Here is a 13,763-nt window from a genome sequence, read left to right as displayed (position 1 = left end):
AATTCGGAGCAGCTCACGAGGAGCAGAAGCCCGTGGCCTTTACTGTGAGCTCTGCCTCAGTAATTCCTACAAAAGCTGAAAGTCAAGCACAATCTTGACGAATGTCAAGAATGTTTACGGAAAAGGCCCCAAACTCTCCCGGTCTGGGGGGAGACAGATGGACTCTTCATATATCAGCCATAGAGCCACTCATTCCTAAAAATTTATTTTTGGGGAGACAAAGTTAATAAATATAAAATTACCAAAGTAAAGACATGAAGTTTTTAAAAGGAGATGACTATCTTTAGGTTTAACCTGAACTGGGAACATTTTGGGTGAGGGGCAGAATTTAAATTTCAAATGGTAACTCACAGTGCTGAATAACTTGAGAGGATTCCTCAGAAAATTAACAAGTAAGTGCAGTTTCCTATTTCCAATATTAATGATATGTGACAATAAAACTGAGGAACTTGTAGCACTCTTAACCTTTTACCACGGGCTTTCACAGGGACAGCCCCACTCAAATGCAAGCACAAAATATAGTGGATGCGTAAAAATGCCTCGACATTGTCAGAACTTTCGCCACACCGTCTGATGTTTAAAATTGCTCAGACATGTTGCCAGATCAGGGACACCTGGAGAGGCATGTTTAGAAATACCTTCGCCACGGCTCCCCAGAGCAGCGCTAATTGCTGCTTGTTCCAGAGGGGAGGAGCTACGAAACCATTTGCTGCCTGAAAGAATGAAGCCAGCTCGCTGCTTTCTATCACAAAACATTGAAGCTGAAAAGTGTCATCCCCCAAAAATGATCTGGAATATGCCCTTGGTGCATTGAAAAGTGCTCTGCATTTCCACTTTCGAGGCACAGAGTGGGGGACGAATTGGGAAAGTGTTCAGAAAGATTCTGAACAACGAAGAGGCGTGTTCGAGTCGCTGGGGCCCTTCGTTACAGGAGAAGAAAAAGAAAGAGGAATTTCTCTTTTCCCAAAACAGTCAACCAAAAAATTAAAATGAAGATGAAGAAGCCCTGTAACTAACAGGGGATCAATAAGTATTACTACCTTTACAAAAAAAAATCCCAGTATGACAATTTTAAGATGTTTTCCCCTGTATGACCATCTGCGACTCTTGCTGCCTGAGCATCTCTCGTTCCTGCAGTATCTGTATGTCCTGCCTCTCTCACTCTCTCTTCCACCCCTTCGGCTGGAAATGCCATTGAATTAAAGTACATATGGAAAAACTGGGAAACAAAAGTTTGTCTCCTCGCTTAACCTCAAGAAACAGCAGGTGTATACTATCTTCTTCTAAAAACCCTCAGCATGATGCTTTACAGGTATATGGCTTTTGATTAACTGCAGCTTTTCCTTAGTGAAAGACCACTTTCTCCCTTATTAAAAACTGTGAAAACCATCCCTGACACATGCAACAGAGCCTCTCAATAAGTTGTTTCTTACCTCCGTGTCCAGAACCATCTGAAACTAGGCTCCTGGCTGGGAGGCCATGCGGGAGTCTTAACCAGCAGCTTGAATGGTATCAGCCCGAAAAGCCAACACCTGCCCCCCAGCCCCATCAGCCCAGACACCTGCTACTAGCTTGTTTCCCAGGGGAGAATGAGCGGGCTGATGGCGATCTTTAGTCCTTGAAGGGAAGAGGGTCAGCGTAGAGAAGGATCTGGGCAGTCAGCTCAGGGGCTGACTGAAGATGAGGTTCTTACAAGGTGGTGGCTGGAACAGAGGGGGCCTGCAGCCGTTTGACCCCGATGGGACAATGGGAGGTTGTTTCAGAAACTGCAGCCAGCCTGTCCGGTTGGACAAAAGGTAAATTTCTCAAGAGCTAATTCCTGGCTCTTTCCTGTTCCCCCACTCACCCACTCCCTGGCACAGCTCCTCTCCAAGCTTCTGCCATGCCCGCCCCGAAAGGAGGAGAAACCCTGCAAGGCTAAAAAGGAGAGGATCCACACCAAGGTCTTGCTAGACACCTTGGGTCAAGCATCAGCTGCTCTGTAGCTGGTGGGAACAAGGAAACAAGGATTTTCCTTCTGGGGACCGTCAAGAAGCTAATAAATGACAGAAGCGAAGGGTGTGCTGGAGGTTTCCTGCTGTGGAACCTCGGAAGAGACAAAGGTCCCAGAGACCTCAAGCTATCTTCTCTCCTCTCTCTGACAGTGGTCTTCGGGAATCCGAGACACAGGGCAGAGACTCGGGGGGAAGAGAGGAAAGGAGGACAAGGAGCAGGAGTGGGGAGGAGAGCGGGGAGGGTGAAAAGCGTTCTTACTCTTTCATCCCTCACACAGGATTAGCTCCTGCCCGCTTTCTCAGAGGAGGAAGGGAAGGAGGAAGGTGCCTTTTGATATCAACCGCCTAGTCAACGTCCACTCCCTTTCTAATTTCTCACTGCAGTACGATGTGATTTTTAAACAAGCCATCTGCGAACAAGGGAAAGTATTGTTTTCTCATTTATGTGCCTTGAAGCTTGAGGCATTGATTCTTTTGATAAGTTCAGAGCCCTTGCCATATACCCCCCTCTCCAAACAGGAACCATTTCCAAGACGCACGCACACCTGCAACTTTGGGGCCGGGGGTGGGGGGTGGGGAACGAGCTTTTCTACCTTTTCCCTCTTTGCGGAGGGGGGGGGGAAGGAAGGGATAAAGTGCCCAGGCAGACCCTTTTGAGGGTGGGGGGTCCAATACGAACCGTCGTTTAATCCGCTGCCGCCGCTGCTGCTGTCACTGGCTAAGACCGAGGCGACCGACGCACAGCAGAGGCAGCACAGCTGGAGCGCCTGCAAGAGAAAAGGTGACACCGTGCGTGAGGGGCGCGGCGGGGCTTGCACCAGGCGCCCCCAGCCACCCACTCTCGGCGCGCCCCTCGGCGGGCACCTGCCTTGGCCACACGCCCCAGTCCCGCCGGAGCCCACGGCGGGCCCGAGCCGGCGGCGGGGAGAGCGCACGCGAGCAGGAGGGCGCACTCCATGGTCAGGTGCGGGTGCGGCGGCTGCGGACGGCGCGCATTCTCCCCGCCGCCCCGGAGCGAGGCGCTCCAGGTGCGGCGCCAGGTGGGAGCCGCCGACGCTCACATCGCGGGCCCGGCGCGCCGAGGCCTCCCCACCTCCGACCGCCTGCGCGCCCTCCTTCTGCCGGCGCCGGCTGCGGAGCTGCCGCCTGCGGCTCCCCGCGGGGCACAGGGGGCTCCCCGGGCCCGGGCTGGCGCGCGCCTCAGAGCGCAAACGGCCGGGGGACTTTGTCCGTGCCTGCCCGCGCGCTTGCCCGCCAGTCTGTGTGTCTGTCTGGGTCTGTGCGAGCGTCTGAGGCTCCCGGGGAAAGCAGCGCCAGCTGGCTCCCCCAGCTCGCCGGAGCCGAGCGCCCGCCTCTCCAGCGCACGGTGATTGGCGACCAGCGGCTCCTGGGCCCGTCCGAGCCCCCGGGCTGGTGCAAGGGCGTGGGATTCCCGGCTCCCACTCCGAGGGAGGGGGCGAAGAGGGAGGGGAGGCTGGGTAAGCTTGAGGGGGAGGGAGGGACCCACCGCCGAGAGAGAGAGGGAGCGTAGCGCCCTGGGTCAGGCTTGGAAAACGTAATTTAAGCGCAGGAAGAGATGAGCCGAGTAAGGGGGAGGCTCAGGTAAGTGGCCCGACTTCTTTGCTGCCTGTGCAGACCTCTCTTTTAAGTCTTCTGGGTGGCGAGACAGTCAAGGTATTGAGCGTTCTCAACACCTCCCAAGTGCCAGGTGCTATCCCCTGCTTTATCTCATTCACCTTGGGCCCTGCCCTTGCGAAGGCGGGAATCATTCACCCCTCGGTGAAGATGAAGAAAGTGGACTCGGGTGGGCTCCACTTAGCCTACCATAAATAATTCTGAAACTCGAAAATCCAGGGCGACCTAGAGGGCTGGAGCTGTGAGCCTCGTCCCCGTCTGCAGCGCGGCGGAAGGAGACTAGAGTGAGCACACGACAGATGTCTTCTCGTCAAGTTATGCACCTGAACTTTACATGTCACTAACCAGGGCTGTCCCAATACATTTGAAAGAAAAATAAAACACACGGCCAGTGGGCAGCGGCCTCGCCTCTTCTCCTGGATCTTTCTGTCTTCCCCAGGTGGCTGTGCTTCCAAGTCCTAAAGACTGAGTGCTGGCCCCAGACCCCCGTTCTGCAGAAATCAGCCGTAACAAACAGCATGGCCCTCACCACGGACACACATCCCACGTGCTGCGTCCCTGTTCATTTACTCAGTGCCTCTGATCCCTACTGTCTGCAGGGCTAAACAGAGTATATTCTCACAGGCTAGTGGGAAAGACTCTCATCGGATAACTCAGCAACAATACTAAAACCTAAATGATCACAAACACTCCGAAGGAAAAGCATAGGCTACTAAACCAGGAAGAGTAACAGTGGAATCCAATGTAGTTGGGGGGGGGGGAGGGGGCCAGCAGGGGCGTGGAGAAAAGGAGTGTGTGAGAGCGTAAGAGCTGGCTTTTCAAAGGAGCCCAGACAGAGTGGGTCAGCTTTATAAGGAGAAAAGGAGAAAGATCCCTGGTGCCAGGAGAGGGGGCACCGCATAGGTGAAGGTGTTGAAACAGGAAAAGGGCTTTGCTGTCACGGAAAAGCTACAGGCAGGAGCGAGAGTCAGGACAGGTTCAGGTAAACAGGACCTTGTAGACTGGGGTGAAGCAGGTGGGAGTTAGATTTAAGGTGCATGTGTGTGCGTGTGTGTGTGTGTGTGTGTGTGTGTGTGAGAGAGAGAGAGAGAGAGAGACAGGCAACCTGTCTGCAATGAAAACGATGTGGATTGTGTGTGGGGATACGGATTGCAGGTGCTAAGCAGAGGGGGCTAGCAGGGAAGCTATTGCTAGAACCACGGTGAGCGGCGCTGGTACCCCAGACCAGGGTGGTGGCAGGGGAGTGGGCATATACCCTGCTCCGGTTTTAAGGACACAGAGGTGGTTAAGATGAGGTCACAGCTTAGAGCAAGTGACAGACCCCAGTGCACAGTCTGTTTCCTTGGCTGCAGCAGTAAAGAGGCAAAGCTGGACTGTGGAGGCAGAAAAGGTGTCACAACTTCTGCCCGGGGCAAAGCTTTTTAGAATAACCTCAGGGGAGGAAGGCCAGGTTAAACAAAACCCTTAGCTTTGCCTATGTAATCTGTGTAAGCTTGGTGACCTCTATGTTATGATCTGTAAAATAGGAATAAAAGTAATACATCAAAAGAATATCCCAAGGATTGAATAAGCGTATTATACTTTTCTGAGCTGTATAAGTGGGATTGCAAAGTCAGAAGAGAGGACACCTGCACTTCTGTTACTTTGCAGATCTTATGTCAAACTTTAATGTGCGCAGAAATCACCTGCGCCGCTGGCTGAAAATGCAGACCCCTGAACCGTGAGCCATGGAAATTCTGATGCCGTCGGTTTGGTGCAGGCCCCAAATGTGCATTTGTAGCAACACCTGTGGGTGATTCTGACAGAGGTGACAACAGTGCTTTATGTAATTCCAATAAATAACTGGACACTAAGGGAAACTGGACGTTAAGGGCATGCAGCAAAGACAATGCTTAAAGTCATGTCACCAAGCAACAGATGAGATTTTTAAAAAGGAGACTGGGGCAGAGAGCACTGAGTGATACTGCTGGATAAACACTGAAGGAAGTGGGAGGGGTGGATGGTCTGTTCACCGGCCCCTGAGAGTAGCCATGTCCTTCATTTGCATCTCTCCACTGAGATATGTTTGTATGAAGTCATCCCTACCCCTTGGGTCTCCGTGTTGTGCAGCCGGTAATAGAGGTCACTCGCCATGGTGAGGTCCAGAGTCTCAGAGACCCACTCTCACCATGCTCTGTGTCAGACCGTGGTGATTTTCAACCTCAAGCACCAATGACATTTGGGGCTGGATTATTCCTTGTGCCGGGGCTGTCCTGTGCCTTGTAGGATGTTTAGCAGCATCTCTTGCCTGTCCCTTCCAGATGCTAGTAGCAACCCCACAACTGCAACAAAACGTGACGTGGCCCGATGTCCCAGAGAGCAAAATCACCCCTGGTGAGAGCCTGGATGAACAGTGTGGATTCTAGTCCTATTGTGTGGTCTTTCTCTCCATCAACCTGGAGCCTCACAGCCTCTCATTCAACTGAATAAACATGTGTTGAGTGCTAACGCTTTGAGGGACTGGCAGCCTCCTCTGAACCTAATGGTATAAGAGCTCCAACCCCATGGAGCCCCATTTTGCGGCTCATCTGCCATCAGTAAACCTCTGCACTTGGTAGATCCCAGCCCTCCATGGTTTGGTAGAGAAACCAAGATCCACCTAGTAGATCTAGAGATCAAAACTTCCTGTTCCATTCATCTGCAGATGAGCAGGTCTAATTTCTTCTACAGGACCCATGCACAAGCACCGCAAAGCCATCACTTCTGGAATGATTTCAAACCTGCAAGATTGCAGGAACTGGCCCTGCAATATGTATAAATTGTCTCTAGATGGTGACAGAGAGTCATGAGCAAGTGGTCCAGTCTTTCAGTTACGAATGACAAATTCTAAGTTACTTGGAGATATAAATCGTAGCTGATTTTAAAACTATAAATCTAGGACACTGTGAAGAAGAGCTAAAGTTCACAGCAATCTGTCTTAGTCTGTGCAGGCTGCTATAACAAATACTAGAGACTGGGGGCCATATAAATAACAGAAAGGTATTTTTCACCGTTCTGCAGGCTGGGAATTCCAACAGCAAGGCTCCTGCAGGTCGCTGTGAGGTGAGAGCCTGCTTCCTGGCCCATGGACAACCTCCTTCTCACTGTGTCCTCACATGGTGGAAGGTGCCAGGACACTCACCCTCTGAGGTCTCTTTTATAAGGTCCCATTCACGAGGACTCAGCCCCAAATACCATCACATTGGGGACTATGTTTCAACATACCAACTGGGGGGAGGAGCACAAATATTCCATCCATTGCATAAACCAATGAGGAAAAAAAATCCTGTTGTACTCCACTCTGTCAAACATGGCCCAGAGCCTGGCACACAGCAGGCATTTGGTAAATATTTATTGGAAAGAAGGAAGGGAGGGGGAGGGGAGGGAGGAAAGGGAAGGAAGGAAATGGGAAATTGAGAGAGATCACACGATTCATTCTTAACTACGTAAAAAGAGATTTCCCTTTCCCCCTCTAAAATCAATGGTATATTGGTTTTTCTTCTTTTTATACTGACATAAGTTTCACCTTTTTTCTTTTCAAAATAATATGCCTTAAGTTAAATACATCCTCCTGGCCACAGCGAGAAATAAACGCCAATTCCCCTGTTCCTCATTCCCCTCTTCCCTTGGTCTCTGCTCCGTGAAGATGCAGGCATCTCCTCCACGGAGAGTAAGCAGCGCCCAGCCCCTCTCCCACCTGGGCTGAGGGTCCGTGCTGCAGCAGCCAGCCTCCGTGCTCTCCGCTCCTCCCCACGTGGGGAGCAGAGGGCGCTGCCTTTGCTCTGCTGGATTAACGCTGCACGGAACAGCGTGTCAAATCTTATTCAGCCGACTCCTGACAGTGTCCCCTAGGAATCAGTTTCACGACCAAAGAGAAAGATAGCCAAAGCCACGCATCCAAACCTAGCGCGGGGAAAATAGAAACAGAAGACAAGGCTTCACTTATTTCAACACAGGAGCCAAGAGGGAACAGTACAGAGGAGGAAAGGTGCCCTGTCCTCGAAGCCCTGAGAAGGCCGGGCTGCCTCAGCAGCAGGTGCAGTTAGCAGTGCAGTCCTGAAAACCAGTGCGGGGAGGGGAGTGGATGGGGGGAGAGGACAGCGCAGCAGCCCCAAACATTTTCTCTCTTCTCCAGAGATACCCGTTCAGAAAGATAAGCTGTTTGCTGTACCACACAAACCAGGGCAAACCCCACCCAAGCGACACGCAGCGACTTGTGTCGTCTACTCATTGGTGACGACAGGAAAAGCAGAGCCTCTGAACAACTAGCTTTGGAAATACTGCCACCGAACACGACTTGGGAATTGTCCGCTGTTCTCCCTCCTCGCGTTTTACTCAGCCATTCGTTGCACTTGCTTTGGACGCTGGAACGGATTTCTTCCTCGTGTGACCTGGGCTTGTCTCACTTCTCTGTGGGACGAGGCTTCCTCTGCTCATCTCAGCGTCCCTCCGATCATGCTCCGGCTGCAGACTGATTCCCCGTTCCAGTTTTAGTCCTTCCCCAAGTCCTAGTGTGGAAAGAGGTTCATTTGCCCGAGGCTAGTATTAGAACTAGACTACTTATTCCCACAAAGGAACCCAAGCCTAGTTCTGAGCTCTCTGCACAGTGGAAGAGTGGAATGCAAAAGCTCTGGAAAATGTCCCACTGCCTATGAAAGGGAAGTGACCTTTGTTCACTTGAAGTCTTCTCCCCTCATCCTCATCCCATCGTGATCTCATCACGCACAGGCGTGGACACCTGCTCCAGTGCTTCCCCAACTCACATCTCTAATACTGGCCAGTCCTCTCCACACCTGGGACGGCCAGCATTGGGAACTACTGCTGCTAATCAAAACCACCTGGGGGACTGTTAGAACTCCAGTCTTGGGCATCCCTATGAGTATTCCAATTAAGTGGGTCTGGGATGAGGCCCAGACATCTGTCTTTTAACTAACACCTGGGTGATTCTGATGTAACTAAATATATTACAACCCAGTAATTGTGGCCCGTGGTACTTGTGCCTGCACTTGAATGCCAAAATTACTTCCTAGTCAATAGGATTTAAAACTTCTAGGATGCCTTTGACTCATTTCTTATTCATGGAGAAAGCAAAGTATAATAGAAAGAATGAAGGATAGGCCTGAGACTGAATCCTTGCTACAGTGATGAGCTCTGAGTATTTCTTGCTTAGATTTTTGGGTAGCAGAGAGTAATTTCTATTCTAAATGTTTCTTTCACCCTTCTCTGTCCCTTTTTCTGGTTTAATCCATGATATAGACCTGCCCAAACACATCATAACACTTTTTGGCAAAGATTATTGGCCAACAGTTGGGACCTGAATACATGCAGCCTATTAGAATCAGTCACTGGTGTTGATCTGCAAAATATGGGAGAGTAAATCCATCTTTCAGCTCAGGTTGTCACAGTCTGTGATTAAAGCCCACAGTTGTCAGCAGCCACCCTCCTGGGCTGCAAAAAGAAATACACGGAAAAGTATGAAAGAGCCCTGGCCCGTGCAGCTCAGGTGGTTGCAGCGGCGTCCTGTAAACCAGAAGGTCACGGTGCGATTCCCAGTCAGGGCACAGGCCTGGTTTGAGGGGCTGGTCCCCGTTCAGGGCCCATTTGGGAGGCAACCAGTGGGTGTTTCTTTCACACCGATGTTTCTCTCTCTGTTTCCCTTCCTGTGTCTGGAATCAATGGATTAAAAAAGAAAGAAAAAGGAAAGTACGAAAGAGGAAAATCCGCAGGTTCCTGTCTGAGCCGTGATTCTTGTGCCTTCTCCTATAATCCTTGGATTCACTGCCATTTAAGACCCACACAGTCTCAAGGCACTCACCTCTCACACAGGGAGAAAAAGCCCATGAAGGCTGAATGAAGCCGCATATAAAATGTCCGGCGCACAGCCCAGAACCACCGGCGCTCAGCAAATGGTAGCTCTCCCCTTTTGTGAACTTCGGTTGACCCTTATTCCTGATGCCGCGCTGATTCTTGAGGCTGTGAGCTCTTGCTTAGAGGTGCGTGCCAGCAGCGAGTTCTTCCCCCCAAACCCCAGGCTGGACCCTGGCATTTTCCACACGACCCAGGGCTGCAGCTCCCGGACACAGCGCCCGCGTGGGCATTAGAAAACGGTGCTCCCTCTGTACAGGGACCTGGATGTGGCCGAGAGCCAGAGCTGTGCCAATCAGGACAAGAGGGCCTGCTTTGGGCAGATGACACCTTTTGGGGGCAGGGTTTAGAACTCACTCCCCGAGAGGGCACAGCTGTTCACCGTGTCCAGTTGGGGCTGCACCCTCCTCTTGGGCTTCTTCTGATTGCACTGGGCATCTTGACAAGGAGCAGAGTTGGCCGCATCTACTGCCCTGCACGGAGTCAGTAATTTCTACGTTATCAATTCATCCTGTCCCCGTTTTTACTCGGCGTCCCCCTCCTGTGCTCACACTCTCTCAGGATGCTCTTTCCAAAGGTGGGCCATGCAGGTGAGGGTAAACACATTGCATCCTCCATCACTTTCCCTTCTCTTCCACCCCCAAGTCCTTGAAACCGTCCGCACCAAGGCCAGACTCCAAAGGATAACTTTGTAATCCTCCAAGGACAATAAAGCTATTTAAAAATAAATACAGAGACATGTAAAGATGTGGACAGTGATCCTTGTGCTCAGAGAAAACCATTAGCGATGTTTCAGAGAGAGAGGGCCAGAGCTCTTAGCGGTGTTTATCTTCAACTCGTTGCAGCATTTGACATAAACCTCCACTGCCTCCTTCTCAGAACCCTCTCGCCTCCTCAGCTTCCCGGTCACGACTGCATCCTGTTTCTTTTGTCCTTTCATGTTTAATTTTTACTTATCAATCACTTCCCTGTCCCTTTTTATGTCCCGTAAACACTGGTGCTTCCCAGACCCCCATCCTCGTCTGTTCTGTTTTCTCATAACATAATCTCTGGTCCTGCACGTCCAGATCCCATCTGACTTGTCGATGACTCCCAGATCTACTATGCCTGCACGAATCTGTCCCAAGCCCTAGACGCATATCTCCAGCCACTTACAGGGCATTTTTAACTGCATGTGCCAGAGGCACCTTAAACTCAGGGAGACATAAGCCCACCATAAACTATCTGCATCTCTCCAGCTGCCACCATCTGCCCAGAATCCAAAGCTGGGAAGTTTGGGAGCTGCCCCTGCATGTGGGTGGGAGGTAAAGGGGAGCAGAGAGGGGCCATTTGGTCACCAAATTTACTTTTAAAATGCCTCAGGATCAGTCCCCCTCATCCTCACCTCGTGGCCTTAGTTCATGCACTGATTCAGGCTCTTGGCAATGGTCACCCTTTAAGGCTAGAGAAGGGAACATCTCACCCAGGACTAACCTTTCTGTCTCCCACAACAACCTGCCATCCCCTCTGGCCTCTGTTTGAGAAGTGAGGCAAGTACAATAGAGATCATGGCTCCATGACCGCCGTGGCCACTGCCGGCTTTGTTTCCAGGACCACGAACAGGGCTGGCACAGCCAGGGCTAGCACACACGTGTTTGGAAATATGTTGAATGGAAACCTCATGGCCCAGAAGGAGCCCGATCCAGACTGCTGAGGCAGGCGCTTTGCATCACCCCCCAGCCAGCCCGACCACAGAACCTTATTACTACCGCCTCCTGTGAGGGACAAATCCCACCGCCGAACAGGTTCCACACCTGCCTGTGAACTAGCTCCAGCTGCTTTTGTTTGTTTTCACTCTTTGCCCGAATTCCCCAGCTTGACCTCATTTCCATTCCCTCCCACTCCCTCCCATGCACAGTGGTCTTTTTCTCCTTTTCTTCCTAACCAAACCATACGCGTTCATTGTTACAATAAGTCTCAGTGCCTCGAGGCTTGCCCCGACCTGTCTGGCCATGCGATTCCCCCTTCAGCAGATGTTCTCAACCTGTGTGCACAATGGCCAAGTTCCACCCCCACAGATTCTGAGCTGATGAGTCTGAGCGCACATAGGGAACATTTTTCAAGGCCCCTGGCTCCAGGTGACTCAAACGTGCAGCCAGTGGGACCATCCCATTGTCTGGAATCTCCTACAGAGTGGGTCCCCAGACAGGCAGCGTTCATGTCCCCCAGGAGCTCCTGAGTCAGGTCGAGATTCCTGGGTGACTGTCTGCGTGTTAACTTTTCTGAAGTGCCGCAGTCAATCAACCAGACAGCACTTTGACGTGAACTGGGTAAACTTAGCTCGTCTCCTGCCCTCAGTTTACCCGTGTACAAGATGGTGCTAATAACAGCACAGTCTCACAGGAGTGTAGGGGGTAGTAAAAGAGATCACCAGGGTAAGTGCTAGACTAAGCACTTGACAAGTGGTGGACTCATTATCATTCATTCTCCCTCCCCCATCCCTGTGCCACTATGGTCAGGGTGGGCAGGGCAAGGATACTCTTTGTTCCCGGGATGCTGACCCTGTTACCCTGGGCAGCATAGACAATAGGAAGCTCGAGGATGCCACATTCACATCCAAACTCAGTGTTTCCAATTTCAATCACGCTAAGAGGCTGCAGTTCCCTGGATTTACCTGCGCCACCTAGAGCGCCGCCATGCGCTGGCCTTCCTCTCGCGCGCAGTCTGCCCAGTTACACAACCACCACTCTTCTGAGAGTGCTGCGGGCAGCCCGCACCCGTTAGGCAGGCAATTTGTTTCCAGAAGCTGCACGGAGACTTGGCCACACTGAGTTGCAGGCTGGTGTTTCCACGAGGCTGCAAGGCACGATTTCAAGAGGCAGATCATTTAAAAACAATTATTGGAACTCAACCGGCTTTTTGCAAGGAATTAATTTAAGGAATCCAAGGTGCCAGAGGGATAATAGTAAGAGGGATGGGAGGGGCATTCCTTATTTTTAAAGCAGTCTGGGATCTATTTAGAGACGTTCCAAACATCAGGGGTTGTGTCCAGACTGCAACCTAATACTTTATATTGCTCTCTTTCTGTAGAGTTCTAGCTCCCGCGTGATTGGATGGAGTCTCTCTGAAAAGCTAACATTGAACTGGGACGAAATAACAGCCTCGGGACATCAGAGCCGCTTGTGCCTGCCCTGCAGGACTGGACGTTTTTATGTGCATTACATTAAGAGCTTCCATCTCTCCGGACAAAGGGGGGAAGCGCTTCCATGGTGGGTGGCCCCAATTAAACCCTGTGCCTAGTGAGTTTCCGCCGAGGCTGACTGGACGGCAGCCAGGCTGATTAGAAAGCAGGTACCTCAAATGGCCCAGCGCTGCCATAATGAAAAAGCCCGGGAAAACTGCTAAGTGACACAGAGGAAAACCATTACAATGGAAATAACCCCCACCCCCACCCCATGCTCCCTTGTGCCTAAAAAAGGCTCACTCCTTCAGAATTACCTAAATGTCACTTTGTCCAATGAGTGAACTGTACAGTAAATGAAAGCTCTCTCACAAACACACATCTTTGAACACCATGATTTGGTGATGAAACATGTATTTGGTGGTGAAACATGTATTTGGTTTAACAGTGTATAAAGAGAATATAGTCAAAACCAAAACAAAAGCAACCCACTCCCCACCAAAAAGCAGATAAATTACCACATACAGAGAGCTGACAGGTTCCATAGGTTTAATACGGGTGGGTTGCAGATATTATATAATTTAGAAATGGTAGTAAGTATTTATGATGAAAAAGCCAGTAACACTCTTTTGAAAACATTGTGAACTAAAGTGTAATGAGACAACAGGAATGACTCATCATCCACCCGTCAGAGAGGAGCACAGATCACACGGTATCTCCCATCTGCAAACACTACTTGACGCGGCTGAGATCGCACTGCATGTACCTCCGTGGGCTGCTCCCTTCAGTGTTACGACATGGAGTGTGTTGCAGGTACTGCCAGGTCTGGTACCTTTACTGTTAACGGCTGAGACACAATCCACCAAAGGAGTGTAACATAATGCACTCAGCAACAATTTGGAAGCTGCCTTGGGTGGGACAGTTAAGCTTAATGTAATAGAAGCAGCAAGGAGAAGTGCACCATCGTCCCAGCAGTAGGGAAGGGAGGTGAGGACTAATGCTGTGTCTGTTACTCTGAGCCAAAGTCTGTGCTAGGGAACATCCGGTAGGCACCTCATTCAATTGCCAACAACTCTGCAAGGGAGTTATTA

At 50.9% G+C, this 13,763-nt stretch overlaps 1 protein-coding gene across 1 annotated transcript in view; it reads right to left on the bottom strand.

The window, feature by feature from the left end:
- ADAMTS18 (ADAM metallopeptidase with thrombospondin type 1 motif 18) overlaps window positions 1-2,695 on the bottom strand; it is a 124,349-nt gene extending 121,654 nt beyond the window's left edge. The window contains exon 1 of the mRNA XM_045819213.1: window positions 2,674-2,695. The gene's annotated coding sequence lies outside the window, so the exon portion shown is untranslated. The remainder of the gene's footprint in view (window positions 1-2,673) is intronic.
- Window positions 2,696-13,763: the final 11,068 nt, after the last annotated feature.

The sequence above is a fragment of the Phyllostomus hastatus genome, unplaced genomic scaffold (genome assembly GCF_019186645.2).
Source record: "Phyllostomus hastatus isolate PE091 unplaced genomic scaffold, TTU_PhHast_1.1 phas_scaffold_345, whole genome shotgun sequence".
NCBI classification, from domain to species: domain Eukaryota; kingdom Metazoa; phylum Chordata; class Mammalia; order Chiroptera; family Phyllostomidae; genus Phyllostomus; species Phyllostomus hastatus.
Note: the sequence above shows the minus strand (reverse complement) of the source record. Positions and strands in the feature narration are given on the sequence as shown.